General features: G+C 44.3%; 1 pseudogene; it reads left to right on the forward strand.

The window, feature by feature from the left end:
- LOC131765780 (uncharacterized) overlaps positions 1-27695 on the forward strand; it is an 84110-nt pseudogene that overhangs the window by 25147 nt on the left and 31268 nt on the right.

A 27695-nucleotide genomic window follows, 5' to 3' on the forward strand; every position in this document is an offset into this window, starting at 1 on the left:
TTTGCCCGTCAACTAGGTCACCTCACCTAGCCAGTGCCAGTGAATACAAGAGCAGGGAGGTTAAAAGTCATACTAATCAAATTCCCTTCACATGGTGGTACCATTAGGAACGGGAAGGGAAATTGTCACTAATGGTGCCCTGTTTTTTTTCAATCTCTTAACCCACTCAACTGTGCCTTTAAGCCTGTAATTAACGGAATATGGCTCTCCCTTCAGGAAAAATAGACCTTTACCAGGACAGTCCTGCTCACACTTTTATGGGGCTACTCAGTTGAGTGGCCTCCTGAAACTGCTGGTGGACGACTTCGAGTTTCATCCCAGAAGTCTCTGATATGGGTGAGAAATTGCATTAATTTAAATTAAATCCAAGGCTACTCATATCCGATGACCAGAAACAACTTTTTGTTCTACCAGCCATCCACATCACAGCTAACCAGAGGCATCTGATGAGGTTAAATGACAAACTAAGATTAAATACATAAAAGCATCCAATAATACAATTCAGAAATCATAGAAATGTTGCAAATTTCAAAGTATACCTTTGCCAGTATCAAATTCTTCACAGAGAAATTAAAAGGGCACACATTAAATGCTCTTATGAATTAAGGTTCCAAAGTATTAAAGCCCAAGTTTGAAATCAAGTGTCCTTGTTACTGCGCGTTAAAAATCAAAAGTCCTAAATGTCCATAAACCATCCTCCCAAATGTACATTTGGTTCGTTCTCAGTGACAGGGCTTTCATTGCCTGAATGGGACTGAGGGCTCCTTCAGTATCTGTAGCTTGGACTTCGGTCACTGACACGGGTGTGGGTCTCTCAGGGCCTCGGCTGTTTTGTCAGTTTATCAAGTCTCTCATGAACCATGCTTTTAAAGACTCTAAAGAGTTACTAAGATACAATTTGATTTTACAGCACTATCCCCCAAATTTAAAAACAATCTCAAAAGCAAGCTAATAGCCCACTCCTAGAAGAGTGAAACTAGGCACATTTTTGTTCCCTGAATCCAGTACAGAATTTGCTCGAAGAACATAGCAGAAGCTCAATGGTATTTGAGACAAAGATAAAGTCTCTTTGGTTTTAGCCTAACTAGGAAGTCCATTAGTCTATGCCATTTAACTGAAATTTCTGACCTGTGAACTTCGAACCAGGAGGAATCTTTTAGCCTGATGTTGATTTGTCACTATGAATTTGCCATGTGCAGTGCACAGCCCTGAGCATCTGTCACACATGGACACTTGAGTTATCCTTCCTCTTTGATGACCTTGTGGTTCATTCTGCAGTACTGAACTGATTATGGGTTCTGTCGAGTGACATTACACCTCCAGTTCTGATGCGTAGATTTGACAGTCCTATGCCGCCATGGCCATTTTCACTGCCTCCTCCTATGGAACTGCATAGACCAAAGGCGGCTGCCTTTAAGAGAACACTGCTTTTATTTATTTTTTTTTCAGCTTCCATATATATGTGTTAGCATACGGTATTTGTTTTTCTCTTTCTGACTTCCTTCACTCTGTGTGACAGACCCTAGGCCTATCCACCTCATTACAAACAGCTCAGTTTCATTTCTTCTATGGCTGAGTAATGGTCCATTGTACGTACATACGTGCCGCATCTCTTTACCTATTCGTCTGTCGGTGGACACTTCGGTTGCTTCCCTGTCCTGGCTATCGTAAATAGTGCTGGCAGGCGGATTCTGAACCACTGCGCCACCAGGGAACTGCCCAGAGATGATTTCTTAAGGGAGGCCCTACTACTCATCCCCCAACAGTCTCTTCCCTGCCGACATAGACTCCCACAGCCTTACGTAACTGCTCCTTCATAGCACCATACACGGTTTTAATTTCACACATAATCTGTAAGTTCCCTTTCCGTGACCCTCTGTTCTCCTGAACCTTTCCCTCCTGCCTCATCATTTTTTCTATGGTGTCCACCAGTGTTTGGCGTATCTTAGGGGCTCAGTAAGTGTCTGTTGAATACATAATTGGAGACGGAGGACAAGGCTTAGGAGGGAAGATCAAGGCTTTTGTTTTCTACGTGTTGAGAAATGGTCCTCATGGGCGCGCAGATCCCTCCAGCCGCGCGAAGCGAGCGGCGCGTGCTGACAAGGGCCCGGCGTGAGGCGTGCCGGCTGGTCCAACTCCGGTCGCCGCGCTGACGACAGCAGCGGCCTAGGTCGCACCAGCCGGCCGGCACCGGGCGCGGGGGGCTCCGCCGCCCGCTGTGCCGCTCTCGGTGCCGCCGCTGGAGCGCCCGCGGGATGCGCACCACGGGCAAGGAAGGGGCTTGTTGGGACCGCGGACCGTCAGGTCCCGGCGAAGCGCCAGAAGCAACCGAGCCGCGAGCGACAACAGCCGCCGCCCCCGCCGCCGCCGCCGCCGCCGCCGCCGTGCCGGGACCCTGTTCCCCTTGCTGCGAGAGAGGCGCACGGCAGTGACGTCACGGGCGCGCCAAGGTCTCGCGGGCGGCGGGCGGGCGGCCGTCGGCGGTTGGCGGTTGGCGGTTGGCGGTTGGCGGTTGGCGCGGCTCAGTAAGGCCCGCGGAATTGGCGAAGTGTGTGGAAGGAGCAGGATCTGTAGAGCTCAGCAGCGGCGGCGAGGTCGGTAGGTCCGGGCAGGGGATGGTGACTCCAGGCCCTGGCCAACCTTGGGGCAGGGTGCGCGATGGAGGCAGGACCGGGGTCCGACGATTCGCGGCGATGGGGCCCTGGCATTAGGAGCCAGGAGGGCGGAGGGCTTGTGGCGATCCGATGTCCGATCCCTGCAATGCTCTTTTGTCACCCTCACGGCTCCTGTCACGGCTTGGCCAGGTCGGGTCTCCCCCCTGTAACTTATGAGGGTGCGGCGATGTTTTTTTTCCCAGATGAGGTCCCCGTGTAAGGTCTTTGAATACAAGTATTTATTGAGAGTCTGAGTGAATGGTCAGGCCTGGGGGGCCGAGACCAGGAGTCCGGAGTCGTAGATCCAGGCTCACCCTTCCCTTAGAGCTCCCCAGAGAGCTGAGGGCCCCGAGGGCAAGCTGATGGCCTTCAGCCTATGTTCTCTTCGGTCAGGAGAACTCATCGCTTGATACTTTTCCCCTTTCTTTTCAGCTGTGGTTCATTCTCCCCTCCCTTGTCACCCTTTCCAACTTCTCATCCTGAACCCACTGCTTTCTTGGCTAGTTCACCTCCACCGGCTTTGCGGTCAGCTACCTCAATGCCGTAAATAGCATTGAGGAGGGTCCTGCTAGAGGTTTGTGGCTTGTCTCACAGAGCCATGGTCAGGCAGAATATTCTACTTGAATTCAGTTGTTCGGGTTGCCAAAAAGCCTTACGCTACTGGTACTTCTGGAGCGGATGCCGAAAATGGGTGTCAGATCATTTCTGTAATTTCCATTGCCTGGGGTAGAAGACAAGGGAAGGGCGGATTAACCACCCGGGAGGTTGTTAACATCTGGAGAAAGGCTTTTACTTTCTTGAGGTACCATAATAGAGATAAATACTATTAAATTTCAAATAGCATTTTGATAGACCATAGGCTTCCTGGAGAGTTACCTCTAAGCCAGCAGAGGGGAGAGTTTTGAGTACTTGTGGGTGATCAGAGTCGTTGGATAGAGCAGTGGCTCTTGAGTGAGGGTGATTTTGCCCTCATCCTTCCCCCAGGACGTTTGACAGTGGATGGAGACATTTTTCTGTGTCATGTCCGGAAAGGGGGGTGGGTGCTGCAGGCATCTAGTGGGTAGAGGCCAGGATGCTACTACATATCGTACAAGGCACAGGACAGCCCTCCCCACCACCCCCAAAAGAATTATCTGGCCCCAAATGTCAGTAGTGTGCTCTGGAGGAACCTTGGATAGAGGCTGAGGACTGAAGAGAGGGAGGCTAGGGTTGTCACAGGTACTCTCACTTCAGGTAGTCAGGCACATTTGCCAGGCTGTTGTGTGGCCCTGCCCTTTCCCCAGAGTCTGTAGCAGGCACCTTGGTGCCAATGCCTGTCACGTCCTTGGGATGAGAAAACCCTGGGGGCTCCTGAAAGTCCTAAACACAAGAAGGAGTGATTTAGGAGGGTGACGTGGGAGCAGAGAAGTTTAGGAAGAACAGAATTGTCCTCATGTGTTTGGGAAATGTGCCAGATGAGAGGTGTGCCGTGGGGTGTACCGTTCCAGAAGGCAGACTGGGACTGATGCGTGGCAGGGAGTCAGATTCTGAGTTTGCTATAGACTGCTGTAGCAACTAGCAGTGCCTAGATCTGTCTAGAGAGTGCTGGGTTTTCTGTCACCGCCAAGTTCCTGTACAGGCTGATGACCACTGATTGATTGGTGATATGATAGAGGGGGGCTGGTATAAAGGATGCTCTGGGATATTGTGGTTCTACACTACTTTTACGATTGTTTCCCATACCTCGGAGCTCCTGGTTCGTGAGCTGCCGAGCTCCTTGGATGTCTGCTCTGACATGTTTCCTCCCTTTACACCTGCCACTCATTTTTCAGGTACAAAACAAAGAATCGCGTCGCACAAAGCCAGAAGGGATACCCTCGAAGGAATGAATGATCGGGAAGGAATAATGCATAGGTATGTATTTGCATTGACTTTCTCCAAGGGTTTGAGACAGGGGTAGCTGGTTAGTGGCTGCTTTCTCGTGCTCGAGCCCTTACAATGTGATCACCTCAGAATGTCATAGGGACTGGCGCCCGTCGGAGCCTGTCTGTCTCTGCCCATGGCCCCCTAGTTTCTCCTGGTCATGGCTTTAGATACCGTGTAAGGCCCTTGTCTTTCCCTCCTGCTCACAGCAGACATTGAGTAACCTCTAGTTCTTACTGAGAGGCATATTTCACAGTATAGTACTTTAGAAATGAGACAGGTTTACTTATTGTGGAAACCAGTGTCGGCTCCTGGGAGTGTTGGTGTCACTTGGTAATGTTTCCCCCAGGGCTGCCCTGGTGAATGACGTTGCCCGGTTACTCCCTCAGGTTTGAAAAGAATTCTTACTCGGATCTCAGGTGACAGTGGTACATTCCTTCCTTCCTTCCTTCCTTCCTTCCTTCAGGTACAATTCCTTCGTTCATCTATTCACTCAGGAAATATTTTCTGAGCACCAGGCATGTGGCAGGTAATTTTCGTATGGACAGTGAACGAAACAGACACAATTCCTGCCCCAGTGGACTGTATATTCTGATTCAGTTGGCTGGGGATGAGGCCTTGCCTGCCATTGGCAGTTTTAAAAACCTCTCCAGACGATTGTAATGTACAGCTAGGTTTCACAATCACAGTTGTAAATGAAGCACTTTGGGAATTGCAAAGGCATTGCAGACATAGAAAGTAGAAAGTGGCTATCGGTATTCCTTCACTATCCCTGCATCTTCATGCCTGCGTCAGGAGTGTCGTGCAAGTGCTGGTCATTTTCTTTTCGGCCCTTTTGGCTGTTTGCCTAGACCCTTTCTCCCTCTTTCTAACCTAACACCCTGTCTCCTCCTTGTCCTTCAACCTCCAGTCCGTCATCTGTTTGGGATTTATCCTAAACTTGGTGGGAAGCCATTGCAGGGTATAAAGAGAGAGAGTGGTGTTAGCAGAGACGCCTTTTTCAGACACCATAACGGCTATTGTAAGAGAATGGATAGTAGGGGACAGGAGTAGATTTAGGGACAGTCACTGGGAGACTGGCTTTGTGCACAGTGGTGGCCTTGGAGATGGAGTAAAGGCGGCAGATTAGTGTCCTATTTGGAAGGTTAGTGATGGCTTGGAGGTGAAGAGGAGTAAGTGATGGATTGGATGTGGGGAATGTGGGTTAAGGATGTGTAATTGGGTAAATGGAGGTGCCACTTAACTTAAATGGGAAGAATTCTCTGCCCACCTATTGGCCTTCTCACCCTTTAGAACTGGAATCAGAGATTCCTTCTTGTCTTATTTATTATGCTTTCTTTTATTTCATTTTTCATTTGGGCTGCGATGCCAGCTTGCAGGGTCTCAGTTCCCCAACCACGGATTGAACCCAGGCCCCCTGAACTGGAGGCACAGGGTCCTAACCGCGGGACCACCGGGGAATTCCCAGCAGACTTTTCTTCTTTCTTTTCTTAATATAAGTTTTAATTAACTACTTAATTAATTTCTGGTAGCGTTGGGTCTTCTTTGCCGCGCGGGGGCTTTCTGTAGTTGGGGCGAGCAGGGGCTACTCTTCGTTGCGGTGCACGGGCTTCTCACCGCAGGGGCTTCTCATGTTGCAGAGCATGGGCTGTATGCGCGCGGGCTTCAGTAGTCGTGGCGCATGGGCTCTCGGTAGTGGCAACTAAGCTCGCGGGCTTAGTTGGGATCTCCGGGGAGATCCCACAGGCCGCGGAGCAGCTAAGCCCGCGAGCTTAGTTGCCACTGCCGAGAGCCGGTAGGACAACAGCCGCCGCCGCCGTGCCAGAGCCCTGTTCCCCTTGCTGCGGGAGAGGCGCACGGCAGTGACGTCACGGGCGAGCCAAGGCCTCGCGGGCGGCGGGCGGCGGGCGGCAGGCGGCGGTTGGCGGTTGGCGGTTGGCGGTTGGCGCGGCTCAGTAAGGCCCGCGGAATTGGCGAAGTGTGTGGAAGGAGCAGGATCTGTAGAGCTCAGCAGCGGCGGCGAGGTCGGTAGGTCCGGGCAGGGGATGGTGACTCCAGGCCCTGGCCAACCTTGGGGCAGGGTGCGCGATGGAGGCAGGACCGGGGTCCGACGATTCGCGGCGATGGGGCCCTGGCATTAGGAGCCAGGAGGGCGGAGGGCTTGTGGCGATCCGATGTCCGATCCCTGCAATGCTCTTTTGTCACCCTCACGGCTCCTGTCACGGCTTGGCCAGGTCGGGTCTCCCCCCTGTAACTTATGAGGGTGCGGCGATGTTTTTTTTCCCAGATGAGGTCCCCGTGTAAGGTCTTTGAATACAAGTATTTATTGAGAGTCTGAGTGAATGGTCAGGCCTGGGGGGCCGAGACCAGGAGTCCGGAGTCGTAGATCCAGGCTCACCCTTCCCTTAGAGCTCCCCAGAGAGCTGAGGGCCCCGAGGGCAAGCTGATGGCCTTCAGCCTATGTTCTCTTCGGTCAGGAGAACTCATCGCTTGATACTTTTCCCCTTTCTTTTCAACTGAGGTTCATTCTCCCCTCCCTTGTCACCCTTTCCAACTTCTCATCCTGAACCCACTGCTTTCTTGGCTAGTTCACCTCCACCGGCTTTGCGGTCAGCTACCTCAATGCCGTAAATAGCATTGAGGAGGGTCCTGCTAGAGGTTTGTGGCTTGTCTCACAGAGCCATGGTCAGGCAGAATATTCTACTTGAATTCAGTTGTTCGGGTTGCCAAAAAGCCTTACGCTACTGGTACTTCTGGAGCGGATGCCGAAAATGGGTGTCAGATCATTTCTGTAATTTCCATTGCCTGGGGTAGAAGACAAGGGAAGGGCGGATTAACCACCCGGGAGGTTGTTAACATCTGGAGAAAGGCTTTTACTTTCTTGAGGTACTGTAATAGAGATAAATGCTATTAAATTTCAAATAGCATTTTGATAGACCATAGGCTTCCTGGAGAGTTTCCTCTACGCCAGCAGAGGGGAGAGTTTTGAGTACTCGTGGGTGATCAGAGTCGTTGGATAGAGCAGTGGCTCTTGAGTGAGGGTGATTTTGCCCTCACCCTTTCCCCAGGACGTTTGACAGTGAATGGAGACATTTTTCTTTGTCACATCCGGAGGGGGCTGGGGCGGGAGGTGCTGCAAGCATCTAGTGGGTAGAGGCCAGGATGCTACTACATATCGTACAAGGCACAGGACAGCCCTCCCCACCACCCCCAAAAGAATTATCTGGCCCCAAATGTCAGTAGTGTGCTCTGGAGGAACCTTGGATAGAGACTGAGGACTGAAGAGAGGGAGGCTAGGGTTGTCCGATGTACTCTCACTTCAGGTAGTCAGGCACATTTGCCAGGCTGTTGTGTGGCCCTGCCCCTTCCCCAGAGTCTGTAGCAGGCACCTTGGTGCCAATGCCTGTCACGTCCTTGGGATGAGAAAACCCTGGGGGCTCCTGAAAGTCCTAAACACAAGAAGGAGTGATTTAGGAGGGTGACGTGGGAGCAGAGAAGTTTAGGAAGAACAGAATTGTCCTCATGTGTTTGGGAAATGTGCCAGATGGAAAAGAGACGAGGTGTGCCGTGGGGTGTACCGTTCCAGAAGGCAGACTGGGACTGATGCGTGGCAGGGAGTCAGATTCTGAGTTTGCTATAGACTGCCATAGCAACTAGGGGTGCCTAGATCTGTCTAGAGAGTGCTGGGTTTTCTGTCACCGCAAACTTCCTGTACAGGCTGATGACCACTGGTTGGTGATATGATAGAGGGGAGCTGATATAAAGGATGCTCTACGATATTTAAGAGGCAAATTTGACAGGAGTTGATGATTAACGAAATATACGAGGGAGGTGTGGCGTGAAGGGTTATTCCCAGGTTTCTGAGTGCAGCTGAAGATATGTGGATGCCAGTCTCTAAAATAGGGAACAATCCAATAGGCCCAGATTTGTTGGGGTTAAATAGTTTGATTAGGGGTATACTAAGTTTTGAAGTGCTACTGAATATCCAACAGGCCACTGTAAAGCCTGGTACGGAGCTAAGAGAGGAGGTCTGAGTGGAGACGTACGAGTGAGACGTGTTTCCACATAGTTAGTAATTGCAGTTGTGGGAGTAGAGGCGTTGTCCTCAGGAGGGAACACTGGGTGAGAAGGGGATAGTTGGTAGCCCCAGTGTCGAGGAACTGCCCAACTTCATGACTGACTATAGGAGGGCGAAGCTGCGTAGGAGACCAAGTAGAAATAATGAGGAAGGCAGGGAGAGAGAATTTCTCAGAAATAGAGGGAGTGGGCAATAATGTCAATTACAACTTGAGAGGTTAAGTAAGATGAGGACTAAAAACGTCTGATGGATTTAATCACATAGAAGTCACGGTGCACCTTCAAGCTGTGTTAGAGAAGTGACAGTGCTGGCAACCAGGCTGAAGTGGGTTGATGGGGGTGAGGAAACGGAGTTAACAAGTCTAAGAGGTTATATCGTGACTAGAGAAGGGATTCAGTGAGTTTTGGTTTTTGGAGCTTAGGGACATAAACAGAAAATATTGATTAATACAAGATGGTTCAAATAAATGATACAGTGAATGAAACAGTCCATAGTGCCCCAAAGAAAAAAAGCAATTTTGAAGACTTGTAATGATTTGTAGAGCTAACATATCATCCTTACTGTGTACTAAACACTCATGTACATGCTGTACATGCGTGCATGTGTCAGTCCTTCTAACAACCTGTTGACGTAGATGGTATTTATTGTCCTATTTGATATCTAAGGAAACTGGAGCATCGACAGGGTAAGTTATCCCATATCATAAATCTGGTGAATGACAGAGCCAGGATTTGGACCCAGGTAGTCTGATCAGTCTGAGTCTGTGGTCTCACCACCCCACCAGACAACCTCAGTGTCTGCAGTACTACCTCTGCCACATAATGTTATATAATGCCCAGGGTGGCTAGGGTACCATATGACTCCTATCCCTGGCAAGGGCTTCTGGGGATCTGAAGATGGATAAGACCCACATCAATACTATGAATATGATTTATGTCTAAAGGCCAGAGTTTAGACATAAATTCTTTCTTTAATTGATTACTTAATGATGAGCAGAAAGACAGCATGACTTCAACAAGAACAGAGCATGCCCAAATCGTTTATTAGAGTCTTTAATAGGATGAATAAGGATTTTGACAAAGTGGACCCAGGCGATAGAGTTAAAATTGTTTTCAGATTCATTAAATCTTTAACCTGAGATTTCCTTCCAGGTTAGGAAAAAATTCAATGATTTGAAGATTGTAGTTATGTAAGATCCAGTTAACTGAGGATCCATTGTAAAGATGTTTTGAAAACTAGGATTTTTGACATTTATTTTTCTTATATTTAGTCACTGGATAGAACATAGAGGAATTCAATAATCTCTTTCAAGTAGCTTATCAACCATCACCATTTTAATATCTTCTTAGACTTTTCAAGTTAAAAAAAAGTCTGGAAAATTTTAATACTGCATTGAAATACTTAGAAATAAAAGAACCTGTAAAGCTATGTTTCAAATTTATATATTTCAGGTTGGATTCTCATCCTTATGAAATAGTCAAAGAGGCTCTCCATGCACCAGAACAATACAAACCAAAGCAGGGGGAGATTGATCTTGGTACTGCCTACAAACGGCATCTTAATTCTTGTAAAGTGCAGCGTGTGGCAATAGCTCGGCCTTTGGAGAGACAAGTTAAAAAAGGGAAGTTGGATACTGTCCCAACCTATAAAGGTAACTTGCCATTTCAAAAACTAAAGAGGCAAAAACCAAAAACTTACTTCCAGCTTTGAGATCTAACATCAGATCATGATTTTGGTGCATTGCCAAACTTAAGTCTCCGTGGCTTAGGAGAAAACTTTTTTCTCTGTTGTCTAAATAGTATTGTATAGTGAGAAAAAAACAGACTCTTTGCTTGATGGACAGTTAAGAGACCTGGATTCCTGTCCAAATTCAGCCACTTAATTAGTTTTCTCTATCTCAAACTATGAAAACAAAGGATACCACTGAACAAGCATTATGTCATATTTGTCACATTATGCCACATTTAGTCGGCACTGTTCCTTTCCTTCCATCCCAGAATGAGTTGAAACTTTACTGAGCATACTGGAGCCTTTGAGAAAGTCAAATAAAGAGCAGCCCTCTTCTCCATTCAAGTTCTGAACCAACCGATAAAGCAAAAGAGTTAGCGGGTAGAGAACCAAAATACTCCCTTTATACTGATAAAGGCTGGAGTAGAGGGTGAAGCTTGCATCTGTTAGCAGATGGTCCCTGATACTGCACCTCAGAATACAGTACGCTTGTCCACCCAGTGAGACAGTGTTGGAGCACCACCTAGGCAACCTGCTCCTGCAAGACTTCCAGCATGGAATACCTTCTGCCTCCTGGCAACTGACTTGGAAGAGTAAGGACTGTACAACGTATGACCAGTTTGTTTCCAAAAATCAATATGATTATGTAATAGTCTGTTGCTTTTTGGCTGGGAGTGGGGTCCTTTATTTTTAAACAATAGGCTATCTTGTTAGTTCATAGTTTTTCTGTATTTTTTTGGTTAATAATATAATTGCATATTTACGCTTAAAGCCTTTTCACTAGTTATGTGATATAACTGAATGGGTATGTCGTAATATAAAACCCTTTTGTACGAGTGATGCCATCCACAATAAAAGTCATGATTTATACTTTAGATGGGTAATAACAGAATACATACTTTTTCTTTAAATGTCACTCTTAGCAGTTTAATGGGTAACTAAAGTATATGGTATTAGTATGCTGTGATCTATATGTCAACCCAGGAGGGAGATCTATACAAAGGATACATTTTTAAGACAATGCACATGGTAAACAAATATATTGTTATAATCTAATATAGCATATAGTAATTGCTAAGATATGTATTTATTGGTATGCAGAGGAGATAGTGTATTGTATAATCGTTTGACATAAAAGATAATTGGTGAACTGTCTGTACTAGGTCTTTTAAACAACCATAGTAAGATTTTCTTTTCTTTTTTTTCCTGACAAAGTCTTTTTAAAAATACAACAATAGTGATATTCCTTCATGCTGTGACTATTTACATATGAGACACACACATACACACCAAGACTAGTTCTGGCTTTTTGTTACCTGGGTTTCCTATAGATTCCTGTACATCCACTCCCGTAATCCAGTGTTGAGGATTCCTGAGTTCCTTCTGACCTTCTCTCTCCTCATCTTCCCTAGTGAGGAAAAGTGATCCTTGTATTTCCAGATTTTCAGGCATGAGGCAACAAATACTAAGGGCCGACGGAATAATTCTTCGTGCTGCGTGATGATTGTACTGCAGGCTTTGTAGATACCTACTGCAGGACAGGTCTGTAGCTGAAGAGAAATCACCATGGGAAGAGACTCTCTCTCACTGTCACCTAAGAATTAGAGAACAGAGCAAAGGCAGAAATGGGATATGATTAAAAACAAAAATGAAAAACTCTACAGGACGATGAGAAGGGTGACATCTAGATTCTGGAGATGTGGTTCTGTGAAACTGGTGGCTCTTAGATAGAAACATACCTGCCCCTAGCAGCCTTGCTTTAGAAAGTCATTCAGATTAAAATGTAGATAGAGAAAATAGGTCAGTATTTGATTTGATACTTTTTAGGGATGACTCTTCTGTGTGCTGGGCACTATAAGGAATAGAGATCTGAATTGAGCATGGTTGTTGACATTTAGAAACTTTACAGTTGAGTTGAGAAAGAAGAGCAGTAATAGCCTGAAGAATTAGATAGTCATACGAGCAATCAAAATATGAGATATCACAAGAAGAGGCGAATAATTCACTAGAAAAGTAACGGAACAATTAGGGCTTCAAACACTTAGACTAAGCAAGATATCACTCCAGGCTAGTCTGGGAATGCATCACAGACTAGTAAGTATTGATATATAGAAAGAGGAGGGATATCCTAAAAGCTAGGATGAGGTGAGCAAAAAAATCATAAAGCCAGAAAGATAAGAGGGTTGTTCAGTGAACATGGTGGGAACCAGAGAATTTCAGGATCTGAGAGATTGGTGTATAGTTCCAAAAATGTAGGTTGAGATCAGATTGTGAAGTCTTGGTTGTCAGACTGAGGAGCTCAATTAACGTTTTTCTAGTAGCCAGTAAAAATTTTTCAGTTCTGCTACCAGATAGGACATAGCAGATGGCAGAAAGCCATTACTTCCACTGAAACAGCTTAAAAACATACATACATTTAAAAAAATCTCTTTTTAATGGAAACAAAGAACTAAAATTACAGAGACAGGGGAGCCCTTCCTAGATGAGCTGAGATGGCCAACTGTGTACTTCTCTGGGAGCATTTGTCAGGTCTAGGCCAAGGCTGAAAATTAAGGTAGCATCAGCAGCGGGATCCTCGTAGGGGAAGGGAAACCAGCGGAGCACCTGACATGTAGGCCAGTGTGACCAACTGGAATCTGTAAATACCCCTGATGTGTGGCTGGTTTTCCTTGTGGGATGTCTGCTGAGTGATTAGGGGGCATGGTAGGCTAGAGGACTGAACCTTCTAATTATCAAATCATGTTTAAAAGGAAGCTAGCTAACAGAACATTGGTTTCCCAAGGGCAAAACCAATTTTCTATGGTAGAAAAAAAATGTTTATGAGAGCTGAAAACAATCATGTTTTAAATTTTTAAACGAGATTTAGAAAATTTGTTACAGGAAATCAGGATTTTTGTTTTTAAATTTTATTTATCTATTTATTTATTTATTTATTTATTTATTTATTGCCGCACTGGGTCTTCTTTTCTGTGCGCGGGTTTCCTTTAGTTGCGGCGAGCGGCGGCCACTCTTCATCGCGGTGCACGGGCCTCTCACTGTCGCGGCCTATGTTGTTGAGAAGCACAGGCTCCTGGCGCGCAGGCTCGGTAGTTGTGGCTCACGGGCCCAGTTGCTCCGCGGCATGTGGGATCTTCCCAGACCAGGGCTCGAACCCTTGTCCCCTGCATTGGCAGGCAGACTGTCAGCCACTGCATGACCAGGGAAGCCCCAGGAAATCAGGATTTTAAAACCCATTTTGTATTAATATTTTAACCAAGATTGTTCTTTAATATACATTCTGAGAGTTGCATAATGTATATTCCCATCCGAACTATTTTAATCCAAACATACTTTCTGGTAGCTTGCCTCAATCTACTATCATTTGTACGTGTGTTTATAATTATGGCAATTATAGGGTTATTCATATATGAGTTATTTATAAGTGCCTTAGGACTAATACAACACCACTGAAAATGATACATGCATTCTTTTCATTGAAAATGATACATGGATTCTTTTTTCAAGACAACAGTATTTTTTTTCCTTAGGTTTCAAGACATCTGCATAGTGTACCCTGAGTCAAGTTTTGGTTGGCAGTGTCAGGATGGCTGCACTGCTCCTCGCTGTGTTCAAGTTAGAAAGAGGCATTGTGGTGTGACAAGTAAAGGCTCTGTGGCTTGGGAATCAAAGCACCTGTGCTCAAGTTCCAATGACACCGGTTTCTACTTGTGCCATCCTAGGTAAGTGACTCTTGTCTTTGAGGCTCAGTGTGTTCATTTGTAAAAGAATTATCTGCTCTGCCTACCTCTCAGAAGTTTTGCTCTGAGCATCAGGTCATGTGATACAACATAATGCGTAAACTAAAAGTGCTAACCAAGTGTCAGGGATTGTTAATAAGTCACTCAGTCTCTTTCTGTACCTGTTTCTCTGTTTTCAAATTAGGAGAATTACCTACTCATCACTCACTTTCTGTCCTGTAGCAAAGATTGTAAAATAACCTAATCTGCTTCGAGCTTACGAGTAGTTGATTTCTGAGACGAGACTTGCCCTCTAAAGCTTCACAAGCACCCTAGAAGTTGTTACAGAGAATGGAGAGCTTGGATGGGGGGAATAATGTGGTTCGAATGACAGTACTTCCAAAAAGGGAAAAGCACTTGCGAGAGTAGTTTAAGGAATGACTGACAGCTCTGAAGAAAATTTTCACGGTTACCTCAGGTAATTATGCACCTAATTGCTGCTCCCAGAATCACGGTGCAGAAGAAGAATCAGGCTTGGTATGGGCACAATTATGTCCTCCTCCTCCTCCAGTGTGAAGAGAAATGCCAAGAAGGGAAGGAGGGAAGGAATGGTGCCATTAAGTGAAGTAGAAAGAACAGACTGCAATTATAAATGCTGAGACTTTCCTAATGAATTAAACTCTTAGTGGGTGTTTTTTCTTTGATCAATGATGCATTATGGGATAATATGATTTATTTTATCTTTTTAGTCTTTAGTAGCTTTAGAACTGTTTCAAAATATATACTTAACTGAGAACAAGTCCATCAACATTTGGTTAAAATATTTTTCATTCTGTGGAAGTAGTTTGTTTTTATTTACTTTCGTATTAATTAGGGAAAATTATGTTGACTTGATATATTAGTCATATTAATAGAGCATCATTAAATGAATTTTCATGAAATCATTTCTGCAACAGATCTTCTCTGGAAAAGATTAAAGAATAAAGTATTTTCCAGGTTAAGCTCTACATAATTCACACACACACACAGAGTCACACAACATTTTAACGGCACTGGAAACTAGTAATATTATTATTTAACCATCTGCCAGATTTAGAATGAATTTCCATAAGCCAAACTTGGATAATTCGGATGAAGGAAGGAGGGCATTTGGAAACAAAATTTCCACCCCCACCCCATCCCATCTCCATCCTGTCTCCCTGCATGTCCTTGTTGTGGAGAATGAGAGCACAGAATGAGACAGAAAGGCTTTGTAGTTTATAAACCCTGCAGGGACAACAACGTTAAGAGTGCACCCTGATGTAAACCGTGGACTTTGGGTGATTATGCTGTGTCAGTGTCAAGTCGCCCATTGTGACACATGTACCCTCTGGTGCAGGCTATTAATAGTGGTAGGCTGTGCATCTGTGGAGGCAGGAGGTACAGGGTTACTCTCTGTACTCTCCACTCAATTTTGTTCTCAACCTAAAACTGCTCTAAAAAACAAAGAATATTAAAAACAAAGACTGCATGGCAGGAAGAAAGGAGGGGGGGGGAGTGTTCACCAGTCAGAGGTTGGGAAGCCCGTACCCCAGCCCCTGAATACATCAGATTTACAGACTTCCTTTCATACAAAACTATCTAAGGCCCTGTCTGAGAATCACTGTGTGAGAGGAGTCTGGTAATAAGCGAAGAGGAGACCTCTGAACATCCATCAGAGAAGGGGAAGGTGAACCTTGTCATCACAAGTTAGCAAACTTCAAAAAGGCTGTTTAAAAAGAGTGCTGATAATGTACCTTTCAAAGGGTCACAGTGTCCAATAAGGCATGAAGAAACGTCCATTTTGTTAAGGCTTTAGCTTTTCTTCTCTCTCCACTCAATGATGTTTTACATGGATGGGTAGAGTTTCACCCCATGTCACAGACCTAGGACTTTGACCAATGTCGCCCCTCCCCATCCTCCCCTTCAACAGGGCACACAGTTTGATAGCTGCCAGGGCTATCTCTCCATCACCTCCAATGTCCCCATCAGTACTTCTTTATTTGTAGCCATTAAGGAACTATAATGACCAACGACACAGATTTGGAGCAACTGGAACACTCGTATGTCATTAGTGGGAACAGCCACTTTGGAAAACAGTTTGCTAGTTTCTTATAAACATGCACATACCATGTGAGCCAGCAAATCCACTCCTTGTTATTTATCAAAGAAGAATGAAAACTTAGTTTTACACAAAAGCCTGTATGTGAATATTTATAGAATTTTATTCATAATCACGCTGGAAACAACCCCGAGGTCTTTTAACTGGAAAAATGATACACCTCTATAGTATACCCATACCAAGCCAATTCAAGGAACAAACTGTTGATTCACCCAATATCATGCATGAATCTTAAATGTCTTTTGGTCAGTGAAAGAAGCCTCAAAGGCCACAAAATGTATGATCCCACTTGCATGAAACTCTGGAAAAGGTAAAAGTATATGGACAGAAAATAAATAAATGCCAGGGGGTGGGGAGTGGAGAAATTATTGACCACCAAGAATCAAGATAAGGGAATCTGGGAGGTGATGGAACCGTTATGTAAGAAACTGTGCTGGTCGACAAACAACTCTCTGAATTTGTCAAAACTCTTAGAACTGTAAACCACAGAGGCAATTTGACCGCATGTAAAATTATAAAAACCATCGCCAGGAGCTGGGGAGAACTCAAGGAGGAATGCAGACTGTGATAAATGAGGATGACTGTACTACGAATGAATCACATAACCACACTGCAGGGGGTGGGAAGGAAGGGGATGACCTAAGTCACTCTGGAAGTGGGTTCTCACTGGACACCATAAGGCAGTAGACAAAAAGAATACTATACAAATACTGTACTCTAGTTGGTAATTTCTTGTTTTTCTTTCACAGGGGTATGTGTTAGCAGCTCTGAAACTACGTGTATAATAAGGTCAAACCAAGAAAATATATTGCAGATAATGAAAGCCAGGCTTCTCCCTGTCAGAGAAAGAAGTTGACAAACAAGAAAAAGGTATGGACTATAATAATGACCCTATGTGCTGGAATGGCATTCAAGGTTTCAGTATGAACGCATAGATACAGGGAAAAAAAAATTGTGTGTGTGCGTGTGTGCGCGCGTGCCCGCATATTCAAGGATCAGTGTATACGCAGTCAACCTTTTAACCCTCCCAATGGCCAAAGCTAGAATGCTTTGAGCAACAAAATAATGATAGTGTTGGATTTCAACCCCTAAATATATACCTAGATACAGATATCTAGATATAGATATCTATAGATATCTATAACTATATCTAGATATATAGATATATATGCATTCCCTGGAGTCTATATGGATATACATAAAGTGCATAAATGGGGAAGAAGGGACAACTCTTCCCTTCCAAAGGATTCCAATTAGCAGAAGTAGAAGGAACGAAGAAAATAGAAGGTCACGATTAGAACAACTTTGTAATAATTGTTGTAGGCACAGTCCATGGTGGACGCTAACATTAAGGGATAGTATTTTAAGAAGAAGCAGAATATTCGTACAGTGTCAAAGTATTGTCTCTAAAATAAGTATTTATTAATTACAAAGAGAAAAATAGTAACTTAATAGACAGGAAACTTGGCAGAAACTACCTGAACCAAGGATCAAGTCACTAGTAATAGGACTTATTGACATATTGTTCCCCATGTTAGTATGCATTAAGAAGGGCAATAATGCATAACCTCACTCTAATCTTGAGAAAACACTAGATAACCCCAGATTGAGGGACATTCTACAAAACCTGTAGCCAGTGCCATGGTCAAAAGCGTCAAGGTCATGAAAGACAAGAAGAAATTGAGGAAGCATCACAGATTGGAGGAGGCTAGAGAGGCAAGGCAACAAAACAGAATGTTGGATCCTGGATTAGACCTCGGGCAGAATAAAGGACAATAGTGGAAAAATGGTAAAACCCCAAAATGTTGATATGTAAAAGCCAGAATATTTGGGATTTCATCACACTGTACATGAGAGAGGACCCAAGCCTTACATTAGTGTTTAGATTGTAAAATGTGGACTTTTTTCGGTGTCCTTGCGGAGTTACTAAAGATTACAAAGTATTTCAAACTGGCAAGTAAATAGAGGGGATTTCCTAGAAAAATTTATCTGAGTTGGAAATAAAGTTGTAACTTTTCCACTGTCCCGATAATGCTGTCCACTGCTTGTAACCTATGTAGGCCTTAGAGAAGGAAGGGAGGGAGGGAGGGAGGGAAGGAAGGGGAAAGAGGGAAAGAGTCAAGGAGAGAAGGAGGAAAGGACAGAAGGGAGGAAAGAAAGAAAAGGAAAGAAGGAAGTAGTACACTGTTGAGATCTCTGAGTTGTCCCATTACTTATCTTCTGTGTGGCTCAGCCTCATTAGGCTAACACAGTCTTACAAGTTACTGTAAAATGGTTGATTTTTGTCTTCATCAAGTGACCTTGGAAACTCCAAGGCCTGTAGCAAATGAAGGGGAATTTCAGTTCCAGCACCATGAATGTTTTCTAGAAAGACTCACTGCTCATCTTGAAGCACTATACACTTGACCCTTGCACAATGTGGGAGTTGGGGCGCCACCCTTCCCCACCATGGAAAATCCATGTATAATGTGTAGTTGGCCCTCCGTATATTCAGTTCCTCCATATCCGAGGTTCCACATCCACATATTCAACCAACCTTGGATAGTGCAATATTTACTAGTCATAGAAATCTGTGTGTAAGCGGACGCAAGCAGTTCAAACCCACAACTATATAAGAGAAGGAAGCTATTCAAAGCGGTTACTCACCAACCGCTGCTAAAAAGTCTCTGTGTGCAGACATCTCAAATCCATCCCTAACCTCCTCACAACAGCCAAAACTCAAGGTGGGTGAGCACCTCCTGCTCCTGCTCTCCCAGCTACCACCCACTTCCGTACCTGCTTCAGGCTGCCCGTTTGAAACTTCTGGCCACTCTTTCCTGCCCTTGACATTCGTTTAGGTGTGATTCACATGAAGTAAATGACTGGGATGAGGCAGTGAGAGTGAATCTCTATGTGATCCGCTCTGAATCCTGTAACCCACACCCCAAGGACAGCCCAGGGCACTGAGCCCAGCACGGTTGCTCCTGGACTCGGAGAGGCAGCCAAGGGGACCATACCCAAGGCCACCACAACCTGAATGCAGATAAGTCACCTGCCTTTGTAAGGATGCCACTGAATAATCAAAGTACATTTATTTCTGAATTCCTAGTCAGGATCATAAAAGAGAAACACTAACTCTTAGGTGATAGAAACAGTAGTAAAATACAGTACACAGGAAAGTCATTTGAATGATAATGAGACAAAAGGTACAACAGCAAATGAAAAATAGCAACTTTAAATACAAAGTGAAGCAGTTTAATAAGAGATTTTGTTAATAAGAAAAATACATTTCCCCTGTCTTTATTACATACTGTACAAAATAAAATATTGCACCTTTGAGTCATATAATAAATATATACAAAGAGTATTGTACAAATGATCTCTCTTTTAATTTAAAAAGCCTTCAACAATCAAGTGTGATTGCGATGAACAACTCACAGGCTGGTGTGTCCTCGTCACGTTCCTGCCCCCATTCCCAACCACCAAACCCTCCATGTACAGTAGTGTCCATCCCAGTGTCAGTGAGGCTGCAGTTAACGAACAAGAGACCTGGTGCTCAGGATATGGCAGAGAGACTCAGCAAGCTTGTCCACAGACAAATCCAAAGCCAGAACGCACTGCTCACTTATGAGTGACTGCGGACTAGGGCCAGCACACCTGCTTCGGGTAACTTTGCTGCTGACAGGCTATAGGCAACAAGCGCACAGGCAGCTGGGACCCCGAATAAAGAAGTATGACCACTTATTTGGGGTTGTGTGCCATCTATAGCCATAACTGGTAGAATGTTAAGCTAAGAGCCCGCTATCCAAATCAGCTTTACAACTTACAATTAAATACTAGTTCCCAGCGCCTTCAGCAGCAACATCTTCTCCAAACACAGTTAACAAACAAGAGACCTGGTGCTCAGGATATGGCAGAGAGACTCAGCAAGCTTGTCCACAGACAAATCCAAAGCCAGAACGCACTGCTCACTTATGAGTGACTGCGGACTAGGGCCAGCACACCTGCTTCGGGTAACTTTGCTGCTGACAGGCTATAGGCAACAAGCGCACAGGCAGCTGGGACCCCGAATAAAGAAGTATGACCACTTATTTGGGGTTGTATGCCATCTATAGCCATAACTGGTAGAATGTTAAGCTAAGAGCCCGCTATCCAAATCAGCTTTACAACTTACAATTAAATACTAGTTCCCAACGCCTTCAGCAGCAACATCTTCTCCAAACTTTACCTCCACCCTGACGCCATCACTAATGCCAGCATTGGCACGATCCAAACCCAAACCAATTCTGACCTAACCCTAAGCCATAAAGCCAACTCTAGCCTTAACAATAACTTAACCTCCATTTTTCTCACCTGACCCAAGGCTAAAACTAAAATGAACCCTAAACTTATTCACCAAATCCTAACTCTTAACTCCTCATCCTAACTGTACCTTCCAGCCTAACCCTAATTCGCTTTGGATTTACTGAAAAATCAATTCAAATTAAAACAATTATTTACTATAAACAGCTCTTTTCAGCTATCATGTTTCATTGTTAGATTACTTTCTCATAATTTTTCCAAAATAAAAATCCTTAGGAATTCTATCTTATGCATAAATTAGGTCTAACAAGCTTTTGGTTTTTCTGTTTGTGTGCAAGAGAATAGTGCTGAGAAAAGTCTCATTCACAGCTCTTAAAAGAACGCTTTCAATATACTTCAAAATCAGTAGAAGAGGTTAACTTTCCCTCTCCTTTAATTTCCAAGATGCCGCATTTGGTCACAGATCCATTTCCGTAGTTGTGAAAATGGCAGCAATGTTTCCTCCCTGTTTTCTTCCCTAAGTTCTCTGAGAGCAAGGGCAATATGCCATTCCCCCAGGATGCCTGGATCAGTCAGGGTCACAAGCCTGTCCAGAGCGATTGTCTCCTTTTCACAGACTAAACGTAAGGGTCCACAAAAATGCCATTAGAGCCAACATCTTAACGACTACTGGCCAGAGCTTCTAAAATGTAAATGCCTTATAAACCTGTTGCAACCCTACAACTGAGAGAAAGTCATCAGTTGCCGTGTTTCTCAAGCCTTCAGGATGTCGTACTCTGTAGTAGTCTATAAACGCAGACCTACTAGAGCATGGACTTGAGGATATGGGGATGAGGAAAGGTAAGCTGTGATGAAGTGAGAGAGTGGCATGGACATATATATACACTACCAAATGTAGGATGGATAGCTAGAGGGAAGCAGCCGCATGGCACAGGGAGATCAGCTCCGTGCTTTGTGACCACCTAGAGGGGTGGAATAGGGAGGGTGGGAGGGAGGGAGACGCAAGAGGGAAGAGACATGGGAACATATGTTTAAGTATAACTGATTCACTTTGTTGTAAAGCAGAAACTAACACACCATTGTAAAGCAGTTATACTCCAATAAAGATGTTAAAAAAAAAATCACAGGAAGAAGCAGCTCGTGACAATGCACAGGTGATATTGGTGATTTCCTGATTAGAAGGACATGACGAGGTCCCACATGCAATGGTGTGCCTGCTACAGTATTTTATGTTAGTCCTGGAACATATCATTTAAAAGAGTTGCAATTAAAAACGGGCCATGAGGAAATGACAGTCCCAAATTTTAACAGTGGTGATTTTGCATCGACTTCTGTCTGATTGTAGAATCTAGAGGGTTTTTTTGTAAAGAAATACATGTTTTTGTGCCAGCTACATGGGGAAGAGAGCTTTTACATTTTGTTTCATCTTCACAGTGGCATTAGGACCCCCCTGCAAAGTTTTATCCTTCTTTCTTTTTTTTCTTTTTTTTTAAAATTTTATCCTTCTTGACATGACTGACAGCACCTTTGTTTGTAGAGGTCTAACGAACACAAATTAAGATGCTTTACAAACGTACAGTAGTGAGTTGTGTCTGTGCAGCCTCCTGCAAAAAAATACATATATATATATCCATTTAACACATAGCACATTAGAGACCTAGTTTAAAAACACGCTTGATTTTATGAAAAGCGGGAAACTGAGATCACAGAGGGAAGCGAAGAAGCTAGGCTTGGGTTAGGGCCACTGCTTGGCACTGGAGTCAGAAGTGCCCTGGACTCACTTCTTAGCTGGGCCAAGTGGCTTCTCGATGCCCTCCGGGGACGTCACAGCCCTTCAGGCCACCTGTTCCTCCCAGTGCTGACAGCAGTACTAGCTTCTGGGGTGTCATGAACCCCAGGGAAAACTTATCAAAGCTATGGACCTCTCTCTAGACAACTATATATGATTACATTTCCACATAACTTCAGAGCATTTACACACCTGCCCTATCTCATCCAAGGAAGCCTCGTCTGAGGGGCTGAAACTCCAAAGCAGAAAGAGGCTGTGGAGAGGCTCCCGGTGCTTGTTAGAAGGCCACCGACCACCCTAATCAGGCAACTATTTTTTTTCTCTAAAGAACACCAAGTTGCACCCACATCAAAGCAGCTAATCTGATGTCCCAAGATACCACATCCGTTCAGAACGGCCCTGCGGACAAGACCCTGACAAGGTTGGCTCCATGCGGTCCGGTTTGCACAATGCTTCGGGGTGGTCACAGTACTTGAGAGGGGTACGTACTATCACAGGAAGGCCCCAGGCAGTGCCGCTAGGAAGAGAGTTTCTTCCCCGGTTTGCGGCGTCTCTCAGCCACCGTCTTGCAGCTCCTTGTGTGGACACAGTCCACCTTCCGAGACTGGAAGCCCTGACCACAGGCTGACGTACAGGATCTCCAAGGACCTGCGTGCCAACATGCGTCCCAAGCCCCCGACGAGCAGTTCCTCCAAAAGGTGGGTCTGAAATGAGAAAAACAAACAAAAAAGTGGACAACAGGAGAAAGTGGGGTGTCACTTCTTGCTGGGATCAAGCCTTTTACTGTGCTGTACTTTCCGTATAGCAAAGGCTTGACAATTTGGACCTTATTCAACAGGAAACTCATCTGCATTGCTCCTGGCTAACTAAGCAAAGTGGTGGAGGAATCACAACCTCAGTAGAGGCAAGCAAACCACGTGTTTCCACGAGCCTCCGGCACCACATCAAGACACGCACCTCAAAAGACACAGTCTCCTGATGAGCTGGAGCAGATCGATTTAGGCAAGGAAGAGAAGAATGACACATTTGTTAACAAACTGTAAGCTCCGTTAAATAAGCACTTGAAATAGATTCTGGTATGAGTATGAATTTGTTTGTGAGCAATCTTCTCCGCTAAGAGGAGTGCTCTAGTTTACATTTAGGACACACTCCTGGTAAGAGCTAACAAAGACCTTTTGGGAAGAGGGGTCTACCTCTAGCCTCCTTCTCCTTTAAGACAGAACAGAAAGTAATGCCCTCTGTTTTGTTGTTGTCAACAAGGGTCCACTGTATGTGTATATTTATTTGACAACCATGTCCCAGAGAATTTTCCAAATACTTTACATAGATTGACTCCTTTAATCCTCACAACTACCCTACACAGTAGCTATTTAATTTTTTTAATTGAAGTATCGTTGATTTACAATATTATATTAGCTTCAGGTGTACAACGTAGTGATTCAATATTTTTATACTTTATACTCCATTTAAAGTTATTCTAAAATACTGGCTATATTCCCTGTGCTGTGCATTACATCCTTGTACCTTACTTATTTTATACCTACTGGTTGACACCTCTCAGTCTCTTAGCCCTGTCTTGCCCCTCCTCCATGACTTTCCCCCCACTGGTAACCACTAGTTTGTCTCTGTATCTATGAGTCTCTTTCTGTTACGGTAATTTGTTTTATTTTTTAGATTCCACATATAAGTGACAGCATATGATATTTGTCTTTCTCTGTCTGACTTGCTTCCCTAAGCATATATACACTCCAGGTCTATCCATGTTGCTGCAAATGGCAAAATCTCATTTTTTATGGCTGAGTAATATTTCACTATATATGTACCACATCTCCTTTATCCATTCATCTGTTGATGGCTACTTAGGTTGTTTCCATTTCTTGGCTATTATAAATAATACTGCTCTGAACATTGGGGTCCCTATATCTTTTTGAATTTGTGTTTTCATTTTTTTCAGATTTATACCCAGGAGTGGAATTGCTATATCATCTGGTAGTTCTCTTGTTAGCTTGTTAAGGAGTCTCCATACTGTTTTCCATAGCGGCTGCACTAATTGACATTCCCACTCACAGTGTACAAGTGTTGGCTTTTCCCATCCTCAGCAACATTTATTACTTGTTGTCTTTTTGACAACAGATATTCTGACAGGTGTGAGGTGATACTTCATTCTGGTTTTGATCTGCATTTCCCTGATGATTAGTGATGTTCAGCATCTTTTCATGTGCCTGTTGAATGCCCTCTGAGTTTTGAAAAGATATTTACCCTGGATGGTGAGCCACCTTAGTGCACCCACTTTGGGGTATCTGCTCTTGTTCCCTAAGGCAGGGCTCCTGGAACTGATGTATTTGTACCACATGAGAATGTCTCCCCGTCCCCTAAGATGACTGGAAGAGGGCCCTAGCCTGAGCTAGTTCAATCACTGTCTTTCTCCCAGGAATCTGGAAGTTGCTGGAACAAGACATATAAACCTGAAGGCTGGAGTAGTGGTGGCCATACTCTGCCACATGGGCCAGAGAAGTACAGTAAAATAACATTCAGAAAGAACAAAGAGTGAAGCAGACACAATGGAGCTGCAGAGCTGAGAGGAGAAATAACTCCTCATTTCTTGGTTACAGTCCTTCCTGAGGTCTCACGGCATTATCCCTTTGGAGACATTTTTGTGTTCCTATAAAAGGCTCCCTATCAGTGCACATAATTCATAAGGAGTGTTGAAACATCACTGGAAATGTAATTAGATGGAGAAAATTCTGATCACCTGAACTTCTCTAAGAGACTATTACACATAGTTAGAAGCAATAGTTTGATTAGCCAGTTAGGGGGAGACTCTATTAAAGGGTTTACTTAATACTGTCCCATCAAGCTGTTGATAAGACTTGTAAGAGGAAAAGGGATGAGGGTGTCCTCTTAACTGCAGTGTTTTTGTTTTCTCCAGTGGGTATGAACCTCAGGGGGCGAGAAGTTGAGTTGCTTTGGACAAGAGGGCAGAGACTGAGTACTCTTCAGCCATCCCTATGCAGAGATCAGCTTTTCTACTGAGAACAGTTGAAGAAATAGTCCAAGAATACTCAAAGAAGACCTTTGATAAGATGCCAAATTTTTCTATGTGAGAATGGTGGTCCTATCTTAATAAGATATTTCCCACCCTCTTTGTATAACTAATTCCAAGTTGACTGTTGTTGTTTCCAACCCAAAGGACCTTAACTAATACAGCCTCTTTTTCTGCTTTGTTAGAAGACAGGGCCAGTGGGAAGTCAGAAGAAGACTATGTAGCTTCCTAAACATGAAAGATGAGAGAGGCACAAGGAGCTAGAGACCAAGGCAGATGTTGAAACCCAAGAGGCTGGTCATTGAGGATGCAGCGAAAGAGTGCAAGGTCGGTCCAGCAGAGAGTGTCCCCTCCTTCCGGGCAGGGATGGGGATGGGGAGGCCGGAGCTAGGGGGACACAGTCTGGGCACCAACACTGTGCACACAATTGGAACTCGTGTTTTTCTTTGTAAAACATGAAAGTAGACATGGCAGCAGAAATCATAAGGTAACCCTGTTTCTATTAGTCTTTCTCAATTTCTCATGCCTATTCAGTCCAGCTCTGTTCCTACCTCAAATAACCCTTTTCGTCATCAGCCAGATAGAACTACTGATTCTGTAGGGCAGTAGATTTCAAGTCTGGCTTACTATCAGAGGTATGTGGGCAGCTTTAACAAAATGTAGATTATGAAAGAATTAAAAACGAAAACATAAACCAACAAAAGAGATATAGATTGCCAGGTTCCACTCCCTCCGAAAGATTCTTATTCATTAAGGGCCACTTGAGGCCCAAGAATCTTTCAAGACACGTCCCAGGGAATTCTGACTCATGGCGGAGGTTAGGAATTATCTATTTGGGGAACAAACTCTCTAGGTCCTCCAGCACGTCCTCAGATCCCTGTGTTGTCTTCTTGCCATAATGTGGGCTAGTTTACCCTGATAATTCTCACTCCCTTTATAACTCTTTTCAGTGGAAGCCACACCTCCCAAACCCTTCCCAGGGCCAATAGTAGAGGCTAGCAGATGGCCTGCTCACCACTGATTCTCTACCAGTGGCCACTAATAATGTTACTCCTTGTAACACACCCTCTAATATTTACTGAGGCCCTACTATGGCAACTGGGGCTCTCCAGCCCACCCACTGCATTGTAAAGTGAGATCTAGTACCTCACCTACCTTCAGCAAGCCCACAGGAAGCATGCCCAGTCAGCAGAAGAGGTCTGTGGGGGAAAATGAGGCCAGAAAACTGCAAAAGAAACCCACAGAAGCTCTCTCAACTAACCTAGTCCTTCTTCCATAAACCACCAGATATTTGGGGAAAACTAACAGCATGAAAGAAAAGTACTAGGACACTAGTACTAAAAGCTGAACAGCCAACCCTGGAGGAAGCAGAAACTGTAGAGAAAAATGAAAGGCAACTTGACTCTTTTCCCCCTTCAGGGTCTAGGAATTTTTCTTCTATTACTTCTTTTATGTCTGCCCTTTCACTTCATTTCCATATCTCTTTCTCTAAAACCCCGCTTAATCAGATATCCTCCTGATAGATCCTTCCGTGCCTTTTATCCTCTCTATTTCTTGCTTCTTGTGTTGGTTGGAAAGTTCATGGTATATCCAAGGGACTGAAAGAAGGACAGTGGCTGGAACACAAAGAGTGAGACAGAGTGAGTTCTCGAATGAGGCTGTGCAGGGCAGTAGGACTTGACCTTGCAATATTTTATAGGACACATTGTGGATTTTAGTCAACCTTTTGTCTAAGAGCAAGTGAAGCCTCTAAAGTGATGTTAATAGAGCAGGGAGATGGGGTGTGGTGGTGGTATGATCAGATTTGCATTTTGGAAAAGATTACTCTGGCTGCAGTAGGGAGACTGGGTTGGAAAGGAGCATGGATGGATGGAGGGAGACCAGTTGGATGGCTTGGCCAAGGGTGATGGTGGTAAAGATGGAAAAAAGTGGATGGGTTGGAGAAAAAAATACAAAGAGCCAAAAGTAACGAGAAAAGTACAAATTACAATAAGATATATTTTTTCATCCATCAGATTGGCAAAATTTTTTAAATATTGAAAACCTATATAAAGTTGATGAAAAGGGGGACTCTCATATATTGTTGGTATAGACATTTTGATGGTAATTTAGTAGTATCCAAATGAGCATTACTGTCAATTCAAGTCCATATCTAAAATTTATCCCATAAGAATATTACCCTTTGTGCATAAAGATGTTCCGGGATGTTTACCGCAGCATTTGTTTGTAATAGGGAAACAACTGGAACAATCAAATGTCCATTAGCAATGGAGTGAGGTAATATCAAGTACAGCAATTCAAAAGAATAAAGTGACTCATGTACTCGGATGGGAAAAAGGTCTATAATGTATTGATAAGTAGAAA

Source organism: Kogia breviceps, chromosome 11, assembly GCF_026419965.1.
Source record: "Kogia breviceps isolate mKogBre1 chromosome 11, mKogBre1 haplotype 1, whole genome shotgun sequence".
In the NCBI taxonomy this organism is placed as follows: Eukaryota; Metazoa; Chordata; class Mammalia; order Artiodactyla; family Physeteridae; genus Kogia; species Kogia breviceps.